Source organism: Belonocnema kinseyi, chromosome 6 (genome assembly GCF_010883055.1).
Source record: "Belonocnema kinseyi isolate 2016_QV_RU_SX_M_011 chromosome 6, B_treatae_v1, whole genome shotgun sequence".
Lineage (NCBI taxonomy): Eukaryota > Metazoa > Arthropoda > Insecta > Hymenoptera > Cynipidae > Belonocnema > Belonocnema kinseyi.
This window is the reverse complement of record NC_046662.1, coordinates 32798658-32809937: the sequence shown is the minus strand read 5'-3', so window position 1 is coordinate 32809937 and position 11280 is coordinate 32798658. Positions and strand designations below refer to the sequence as shown.

General features: G+C 31.2%; 1 protein-coding gene across 5 annotated transcripts in view; it reads right to left on the bottom strand.

Moving 5' to 3' along the window:
- Positions 1-11280, bottom strand: part of LOC117175688 (14-3-3 protein zeta) — a 128064-nt gene that overhangs the window by 78046 nt on the left and 38738 nt on the right. Inside the window, exon 2 of one of the 5 annotated variants that reach the window (XM_033365429.1) lies at positions 4383-4498. The exons of the other annotated variants lie outside the window; for them this stretch is intronic. The gene's annotated coding sequence lies outside the window, so the exon portion shown is untranslated. The remainder of the gene's footprint in view (positions 1-4382; positions 4499-11280) is intronic. 5 annotated transcript variants of the gene reach the window in all.

Below are 11280 nucleotides of genomic sequence, written 5' to 3'. Positions count from 1 at the left end.
GACGAAACCAACCAGAATCCGACCGGGCAGCCTGACCAGATTCCGGATACAAGCAGGGCAACCCTGCCGGAATCCGACCCGAACCCGGGCATAATTTCTACAAGGGGCTGAGTTATCCCTGACTAATTTTTAATTTTCCCTGGCCACTGATATTTAAATAAACAAATATCTATTAGTATATGCATTTATTTTTCGATGTCGTTTAAGGACGCGCTTCAATCAACGTCAACAAATAAACGCCTATACTGCTAGAAGCCACTAATGGATATACGTATTTTATTCATTTAACCAGTATAACCAAAATAATGTTTCAAATCATTTTCCTTAACGTTCACAATTAAAGACCAAAATTCTAATGCTGCAACATTTATAATAAACAAAGTTTTATATGTAAAATAAAGCATTTTATTAATGTTTCAATTCGTAAATGACAAATGTGCATTCATAACGTGACTAATGTTTTTTGTTTTTAATTGCAAAAGAATTCGATTCATAGGACTTCGAAACACAAATATATTTCAATTCAAAGGAATTAAAAAAAAAGTCGTTCAAGTCCAAAAAATTCCATTGATTTCAGTAAAATTTAAATGAATTTAGAGGAATGAAAATAAGAATAATGCCATAAAATTGATTTAAAAAAAACCTAGATAAATTTAATCAAAATAAAAAATATGAAAATGTATTGAATTCAATAACTTTGAAATGAGTTCAGCAAAAATTCAAGGGATTTCAAAAGAATTTGATAAAATGTCTAAAAATTCAAGGTGAGTTGCAAAGACAGACTTCATGATGCATTAATCGAAAGCTATTTTTTTTTAATGCATTGAATTGAACGAATTTAGAATCATTCAAGTTTCTTCAAAAATTCAAGAGAATTCCAAAGAATTCAAAAGAATGTAAAGGAATTCAAAATAAAATAATACAATTTTGGAAAACTTTACGAAACTCCCCATTCCTTGTGAATGAATTCTGAAAAATCCATACAAATATTATAACATATCTTGAAATTCTATGAAATTTGATATTTCGTGAAATCCTGGAAAGTTTATTAATAGGGTGAGTGACCCAGTGAATGAACACTTAAGGAAATCACTGATTACAACTAGTCCATTTCACGTTATAATAATTGATTATTCTTACGAAGCTTTTGAAAATAGATTCTTAAGGGTTTAAATTTCATAATCAGATCAACAAATTTTGTTTTTACCAAAAAGCTTTATAAAAAATAATTAAATAGTGCAAAATTAACGAAAACACCAGTGAATGAACACTGTGAGCGAATGAATGAACATTAGAGCACGAGTGAATGAACACTATAGTCACTACAAATTAGAATTAGGATTTAGGTATAAAATTACACAGGTACATTACAAAATGAGCAATTAAATAATGTAAAACATTAGAAAGCGTTGCGAAATTCATTAAATATATTATTTCGATATAAGCCACAAGACATTTAGATATAAAGAAAGGAGGGAATACAAAAGTTGAACACAGAACTAGGTTAACTTTTCCTAATTTTTTATTGCAATATGTATTTTTAAAACATTTCTATCAGTTCTTATAACCTTACAAAAAATACAACTTTTCGTTTAAAAATAGATAACTCTTATCTAGTGGCTACAATAGAATACTGTGATTTTTAGGACACATAACATTTGTAATACAACACCTTACTATGTTGCTTTAGGTTAAATAAGCAAATACAAATATAAATCACAGTCTTGTAAAAATGGAAATTCTTTAAACATTTATAAATATATATTGACTAGTACGCAGTAGTAGCACGAATTAATGTTTTTATAGTGAAACAACGTTTTCTAAATGCAAAAAGCATTAAATTTCTAACCTCAAAGTTGCCTTATCTTTAATTTAGTTCGTGCGTATTTTTTTCATGTTCTAACCACAGAAATGTACATTTAAACTATAACTATTTATAGTTTATATTTATATTTATAGCTTCGATATTTATAGTCACATTAATTGAAACAAACTTATTTATATGTAACGAAACAACATCCAGGTCCCCGTCACCTACTGTTCATTCACTGGACCTGCGGTCCATTACGTGAACACTAATTTATTAATAAAAAAAAGTACTTTTTGTGAAAAAACCTTGTGGGAAATTGAATATTAATATCTTACAACTATAACAGCACAACCTTGATGCAGAAAAGGTCAAGAATTTTTTTGTAAAAGCAGTGTAAACAAGGAGTTGCTTAGGCACGTACCTTATTGTGATCGACGACTTTCTCACCATCACTCACCATAATCGATGATACTTCACATTCAACAAATTTTTAAAATTATTTACAAGAATTTACTGCAAAGAATTGTATATTTAATTCTTCAAAATTTCTTTAAGATTTCAAATATATAGAAATTCATAAAGACTTTAACTTTGAAAGGTTATATTTATATATTTTTCGCATTAGTGTTCATTCACTGGTGACTGTTCAGCCACTGGATCACTCACCCTATACCTTAAGAGCTTTTAAAATTCCCTGAAATAATTGAAACAAAGGGAAATCTAGTAAGAATGCCTCGGAATCTTTTAAAATATCTTAAAAAGCTATCTGCCATGTAAAATCGTTTGATATCTTCCGAAATTCTTTAAAACCCCATAATTTTTGTTAAATTTCTTCAAGAGATTTAAATCATTTAAAAATGCCTTGGAATCTTTTAATATATCCTAAAATATGAAAAATCCTTTAATTTTTTTTTGTAAAGCTCTTTAAAATCTTTTAAAATAACATGAAATATTCCAAATGTTTTGGTATCTTTTGAAATCCCTCAAAACTTGTAAAGCTCTTTAAAATACATTTAAAGCTTAAAAAATATCCTAAAATCCTTTGGAATACCTTTGAAGTATTAATAATTATAATTAAAAATTATTTGGAATCTTTTAAAATAACCTAACATTTTTTTAATGTTTTGGTATCTTTCGAAAATATTTTAATTTTTTTTGAAATCCCTTGAAACCTTATGGTACCACCAGCAGCTGGTGGGTCAAAATATTAAAAAATCTACTAAAATTTCCTAAAACCTTATTGGTCCTGTAAAATATTTCCTTCTTTAAAACCCCAAGAAATTTTTGTGATCCCTTATTATCATTTAAATCTTTTAAAACCCATTGAAATCTTTTATGGCTCTTGAAAATTCTTTCGATTTTTCAAAAATACCGTAAAAATTATTAAAATAAAAAAATGCAAAAAATTTTTCAACAGACATAGACTTGAATTCAATAGTGGTTAACCCATGGTTTAATTTATTGAAAAAAAGTGACTATAGTGACTTCATCTTAAAAAAGCTATTTGAGAAAAAAGTGACTATGTGGCAGTCCTAATTATTCTCGGTAGTTAATTTATTTGTTTTCTTACAGAAATTCCCTGTCTTATGCCATTTTTATTCAAAATCTGTGACTCCCTGATTTTCAGGATTGCTTTACCTACAGCCACTCTGGTAATCCAATTTTAAGTCAAAGAAACTTTACTTTCAGAGACCTGAACTTAATAAGGTTTAAATAAATTACAATCTCGAATCTCAAAGAAACATATTCCGCTCAATCTAAGTCGCAACGCCGATATCTCTTAGACCCCCCCCCCCCATGCGCTTTAGAAGAAAAAATCAGATTTCCTGTTTCCTACGAGCCTCGATCTATTTCAAAGATAAAGTGCTTCGACCGGATGAGGAAAAATCTACGAGGCCATAAAGAGTCTGTTTGATCTGATGCCATGGGAAAAGGGCTAATGAGGTATGTGAAGGATATGGGGAGTGAAAGAGCGAGATGCAATTAGAGGGATCTGCAATTGCAAGAAAGAGAAGAAGAGCATAGAACAAATGGGGTTGGCAAGCAAGACTGAAATGAAATATTGATCTGCGGAGGCGCGCGCAACCCCTGCAACCGACCCGCCCCTGTCTACCATTTTACGCAGTTATTGTGAACATGCCCAAATAACTTAATCGAATTTTAGTATCCACTTCCGTGGTAGGACAACGGGAAATAAATTCAGAATTAGTGGAGGAAAAACATTCGATGATCATTTCCTTGAACCTTCAGCCTTCGCCCTTTACATCCCTCGCTTCCAATCAAGGGAAACTTGATGTTCACCGACAACAGATGTTGCTGACGTTTCTGAACAATCAAACTAGTTTGCTCATATCCCAATCTAATTACAAATTCATTTTGTTCTCGAATTAAATTCACGAACAAACGAAGCGAATCTCAAATGCTTTTACCGTCTCAAAGGGAAGGCTAGTAAATTTCATCAGGAAAAATCCTCTTTGGAACTTGGAGGAACCAACAACTCAGGAGTCTTATTTTGGCTCCAAGTTCTCAATTCAATTACTAAATTCAGATAAAGGATTTTGAAAATATATACCTGTGTAATAAAAGCCCTATTGAAAACGAAGCACCCTCGCCAAGTCGAAAATCAATAAACGTGTTTTAAAGGAGAAATTGCACGTAATCAACGCTCCTTTTGTGATGTCAGCTCACCTGTAACAAACAAAAAAATTGAAGACAATTAAATTTTTGTTTCAAAGTAGTTCTCTTGGAAAAGAATGCTCTTGTTAAAAAGACATGTCGCGATAAAGTAAAATCAGAGCATAATTTATAGTTTAAAAGCAAAACTATGAAGGCTGTGAGTCAGAAGGACATCATAGTTTATCATCTAAAACTTCGTTTTTTGAATCTGAATCTTCAAAGTTAAATGAAATAGAACAGTGTAGACCCATTTGTTTTCGTAATGGGATTTTCTCATTTTGTATCTAAATAAAACGCAAAAGAAGAGAAACAGAGTTCATTTACGTAATCCGAGAAACTGAACACAACAGTGCATTTCCGTTGCAACGGATAACGAATATTGAATATTTTGTACCAATCAGACTTTCAATGGAATCGATACGTTTCATCTGCAGCATTTTCTTGGCCTTAACAAAAATTATTTTCGAAAAAAATAAGATAAACAGAAACAGCCTTTCTAAAGAATTTACCATCCGAAATAAGCCTTGCTGACACATATTATAGTCAAAAAATCTCTCGAAAGAGGGGTAATAGGATAATTTTTCAGGAAAATCATAATTCCGAAAATGACTGTTTAAACTAAATTTTTCATTTTTCTCCAAAATGGCTCAGTTTTTAAATAAATGGTTTAATTGTCAATCAAATAGTTATATTTTCAAACAAATAAAAATTAATTTTAGACTTCTTAACCCAAAAAGATAAATATTCAATCCAAAAGGACAAATTTTTTATCCAAAAAGATGAATGTTCGACAAATCAGTTACAAGTTGGATTTTCAGCAAAAAAAGTTAATTTTCAACATAAAAATACCAATATTCTAAAAAACAGTTAAATTTTTAATTAAAAAAATAAGAACTTTCAACAAAAAAGTTAATTTTCAAACAAAATAATAAATTTTTAACAACAAAAAACTACAAAAGAATCGCACTCTTAACAAAATAGTTGATTTTTTAACCAAATAGTTACAAAGATGAATTTTCAACCAAATAATCGAATTTAAACAAAAATTAAATTTTATCCAAAAACAGTTGCAGTTCAAATCAAATAGTTAAATTTTCAAGCCAAAAAGACGAATTTTTTAGAAGACAGATGAACTTTCAACCTCGCTTTCAACAAAAAAAGTTTATTTTCAAACAAGATAGAAAAAGGTTTGACAACCAAGCAAACAGTTTTGTTGGTGTAAGAACATTTTTTTCTGAGTGTATTAAACTAAATAGTAGAATGGATAATAGAAAAAAAGAACTAACGTTCAAAGAAGAAACGAGAAAAAGCGATAGAAGATGAAAAAGGGGAAGTTTCTTAAAAACAATGGGAAAAAGAGGAGTCCTTTAAAAAAAACGGAACAGAGAGGAATAGGGTAAAATAGCTTCAAACTTGGACGAGATTAAACTGTGATCTACAATGTTTTTCGAAAAGCTCAACAAGCATGTAGAATTGCAGAAGAAAGAAATTGATATCTGTATCAGTATGAGTAGTTTGCTACCACAATAAGCAAGCAAACACACGAAGTGTGGAAATCAATAACATGGTTATGGAGATAAACGTGCCACACGCGACACTTTACCCATGCACGTTTACACAACGCTGCACTGTCTGGACTTGTTCGGAATTATGGTACTTAACTATCGACTTTGTCTGGAGATGCAGCAGCTATCCATAGGAAAGTTCCCCTGGGAAACGGGCCCAGACACTATATGCGGTGTTTTAAGCTTCACCGTAAGCAAATAAGGAGAGGAAAGTCCTCTTCTAGAGATGCAGAGGAACTGGTGAACGAGTTATAAGTGTGTCTCGAGCCTTTACGAAAAGTGTCTACAAACACTCAAAGCGCTCCACATGGCCTTTATACTCGCAAAACTCAAAAGTTAATGTTTAACTTTATTCATGTCTTTAATTCTCGTTATGGTGGTCCTTTTAATCGAGGACAACAATTAACGGTTCACAAACATTTTTCACGGCCAAAAAACTTGAAAACGAGGGTGTATCCGGAAGAGATGTCGAAATTAAACTTTTTTGGATATCTTTTGACATCAAATGAATGAAACCATTCCAAACTGTAGAATGTAAGGTCTGAAAATTAGCGAATTTTTTGTCTTATTTTAGTTGTCGAAAACTAGTGTGTTTCGGAAAAGATAAGGGAATTGAACTCTTTTTTTTTGGATATTTTTGGATATCAAATGGAACTTATCTAAATCAAAAAATTTTAGGTTTGAAAGTTAGTACATTTTTTTTGAATGTTTAATTACCTTAGGAGTTGAATTAGGGTGCGGAATTGTAGCACTCTAAAATTTTATTTAATCATATTTAAACAAATTGTTCAACTGTTGAGGCTTCCAATATGAAATTATTAATCAGGGTGGCCACTATTTTTTAAATTTTCGTCTCCCAGCTTTTTCCCGATTCTCCCGGTAAATACTCGTGATTTCTTCCAGTTTATAAAAAAATTAACTCTCTTTGCGAAACCCACAGTTTTTTCACATATATTATCAACTGCGTAAGTCGATTAATACCAGCACGCCTTTTGGCAAGAAACTGATTAACTTTAACCCGATTCCTGTCTCGGAGGGTAAATTATACCCAAGACTTTTAATTTCTTTATTCATTCTTTATTTTAATCAGCCACATTGAAACGAAAAAGGAGCGAGCACATTGATGATGTTCAGGTAAAAAAATATAGTTAGAGTGCTCGGATTATCTTGAAATGTGTACACAATATTTCTGAATATATATTGTTTCAAATAATGTGAGAGAAAACATTTTTAACCCGCTGGGTCGATTTGATCCAGGCCGAAATTACAAATCGGCGCCATTTTCGAACCAAGCAAGGAGACCGGTTCTTACCCTAACCTAAAAAATTTTACTCAAGGATAGAAGCCTCACGCACAGTTTCGACTTGCTAGTATCCTTTATTCAGCTATAGGTTTCAGTCAAAGTGCAGTTCGGGTAGATTTGACCCCCTCTGTGTTTTACGTATACACTTCGTCAGACCATACTTGAGGTATTTTTACTATTTTTCTTTTTTTTTTCTGTGCTAGAGAGAGTAAGGTGAATGCACTTATTACTCCTTATAAGTCAAAGTATAAAAATTCATTATTTATTACATTTCAGTCAAGTTAGCACGATAATAGGATCATGAACGATAACAGGTGCATTTACCTTACGATTTCACTTTATATTATTTTAATAAAAAAATCATGGTCCACTGTGTACAAGTTCAGTTTAAAAAAATTCTTTGTTACTAAATAAATGGTTTTGCATAGAAAAATGTGTATATTTCTATCAAAACCTACATTCACACCTAAAATAATGCATAAGTTCATGTTGAAAGTTGAGGCTTTTAATTCCGTGAAAATTTCTTGCAACATTTTTTCACTGAAAGGCACACTCTTCCCCGTTCATTTCGTTTTTGAACCGTTCAATTTCATTCATTTGTCTCGAGTTCTATGATTTTATTTGTTTATTGTTAATTAAATCAACAATAATTTTTTTAAACACATTAAGCGAAATTGCACCGTCTAGTAGAAGATTTAAACGAAAACCATGAATTTTTTCAGATTTTTAGGAGCACTTTTTCGAGTTTTTTCCAGCGCCGGGTCGATTGACCCCCAACCCCCCTCTGTGGTTAAATGGTGCAAAAAAATCCCTGTGGTTAACAATTTTTAAATCTTATATTAAAAATTAAAGATTGTGATAAAGAATGCAAAACAATATTGCCATGGCATGATTTAATTTCTTAAATTGTACAATTTTAAGCTTTTTAATTCGAAACTGGTTTAGATTTGCTTCTAAAATTATTAAAATCTAAACTCACTATCCAGGCTTTTAGTATGAAATTTTGAAATATTTAATAGCGAAATCGTTCTGTATTTTGAATATTTGAATTTGAAACTACAATATTGTGAAATATAAGATTCAAAATCGCCAAAAATTAATCTAAAAATTAATTTAAGGCCACGTGACGAGTGGGTCACGTGATCAGATTCCTTCCTACCTTACCGCCACCTTTCTTAGTTCCTAAACTTATTTTCATACGTAGCGTCACACAACGAGTTGAAAATTTGGTATAATAAATAAGAAGCACCAAGAAAGGCGGGTCTGGTCCTAAACTTGAATAGTTATAAAAAAGCAAAAAAAAAATATTTACAACAAAAACTTTGTTGATAATTATACAAATTTAGGACTAGACCAATCATTCTTAGTGCTTTTTGTTTAGTATCCCAAATTTTCAACTCGGTGTGGCGTTTCGTGTGAATATAAGTTGGGAAATAAAAAAAGTGACTGTAAGGTAGGAATTTGGTCACGTGACCCACTCATCACATGGCCTTAAAAAAAAATTTACTTTCAAGGCCTCAAAGATCAAACTGTTTTAGAACTGCACATTCAAAAATATAATTGTAAATTAAAATTATAGAAATTTATTATTTAAAAATATATTATTAAAAAATATCATTTCATTTTGTATCAAGTGACACTTAAAACGACACTGGATAGACTTATTTATTAAAAGATGTGATTCTGTCAAATCAAAAGTCACTATCAATTTCGCCATTCCAAATTGTAAAATTTTAAATACTGAGAGAAATATTGTGAACCTTTAAAGTTTAATTATTCTAAATGCTTTCAAAAATATATATTTTCTAGTTGGAAACTTTCAAGAATTACAAAATACGCGAATTATGAAATACGGAAAATCTCCCGGTGTAATATTTCTCTCCCGGCTTTATCCCGGTTTCTCTCGGTTCTCCCGATTTTCCCGGGTTAGTGGCCATCCTGGGTAATATAAACGTTATTGCGTGCACAATGAAATATGTAATTTTACATTTGAAAATGTTACAATTATAACATTTAAAATAAAACTCATTCAAAATAGAATAATTTCAAGTGAAATAAAATTACATTTAAAATTGGTTAGGCTTTTCTCATTGCAGTTTGCCAATTCCCGAAAAAAAACATAATTTTTCCGCTTTCCTGGTCTAGAAAAATTCCCCGTTTTTTATACCAATATGGCAAAATCATCAGCTAACAATCTATAGTAAAATCAATCATAAACCTACATTCAATTATTCTTTTATTCCATTTGGGTGCCCACTTAAAAATGAATGAACTCAATAAACATTACTTCCCAATAAAAAAAACCACTTTCACAATCTATAAAGGAGTATTCCTACAAAGAAAGGAAATCACTCTGAAAAAAGCATGAATACCATTTACAATGCTTTTTGTTAGACATGCTACAGGTGGTATTATTCTCGAGTTTATGACTGAAAAGGTTTAACTCTCTTGAACAAGAGTCAAGAATAGGGTTGTGCCTGAATCAAACTGCTGATAGGGAAAAGAAGACTCTTCGTTGTGTCCCTTGAAAGCATCAATTAGTATACGCACCCCGATGCTCACAACACACCATTAACATAATGGGATTGAGGTATCGGAACTCGAAAATACAGTCTCGGAAGGATAACAATTGAGCAGACCCCTGGAGGCTTTCAGAAACATTTTTGAATTTTGATTTTTAAAGACTATGTCTAGATGTAGAATTTCATTGCGCATCTTTTTCCCCCCACGCAAAAAGTTATAGCTTTTTTAGTTTTCCAATTAAAACCAAAAAAGTGGCTTTTTTGTAAAAATTAATTTTGATTCGCTTTTCACTTCAACTCGTGTTCAGTCAGTCAGTTTTAATGATTTTTCAATACATTTTTTAGGGAATATAGTTTGAACTGTCTTTTGACTGATAGAGCAAAATTAATTCAAAAATTTATTTAAATAAAATGGTTGTTAATTTTTTTCCGACGCCTGGCCTTTATTGGACTTCTCTAGCTTCCAGCGTTTCGTTTATCGAGAGAATCTTGAGCATCAAAAAACTTTCATCGAGAAATTTGTTGACAATAGTACGAGAATCTCAGATTCAATTTATAACACGGTTTACCGCCGCCAAAAATAAAAACTAATCAAGTAATATGAAAATATTATGCATAAATAAATATTAGTGCAAAATGTAAAATGATTTATTCATTTAGTATTATATACAATAGAATGATTTTTATTTTTAAGGCCAATTGTACAAAAATAAAAGAAAACATAAACATGTAATGGTTGAGATTCAACGGATTTTTTATTCCGAGAATTTTTCAATGCTTTAAATTCGTGGAATTGAAAAAAGTGAAACATCGAGAAATTAAATTTGTTTTTTATTCCTGATGTAGTAGAGCGTATTATTATTTATTTATACATAATACTTTGATACTACCGGATTACTTGATTAGTTTTTATTTTTTTGCGCCTGTGAACTGTATTATATAGTAAATCGGATCTTGAGACTCGCTACAGCCCGCGCGTGAGTTGACTAGCCGCTATCGACTTGAGACGTTAATAATGTTTTGAATATTGATTCGATTGGGGAAAATTTTTCCAGAAAACTTCTTTGTGCTGTTTTCAACAACTTTCTCACTGAAATTTTTTTGTTACTCAAAATTCGATTGATAAACGAAACGCTGAAAGTTAGAGAAGGCCGATAAGCGCCAGGGGTCGGAAAAAAATTAACAACAATTTTTTTCAAATAAATTTTTGAATAAATTTCGCTCTACCAGTCGAAGGACCTTTCAAACTACATTTCCTGAAAATTTTATTCGAAAACCCTTAAAGCTGACTGACTGAGCACGAGTTTAACCCTTAAACGGCCAAAACGCCACTACCGGGACACTGCTTTTCAACGGCCAATAACTAAGACTATTCGACACTAGAAAAAATTGAGACACATATAT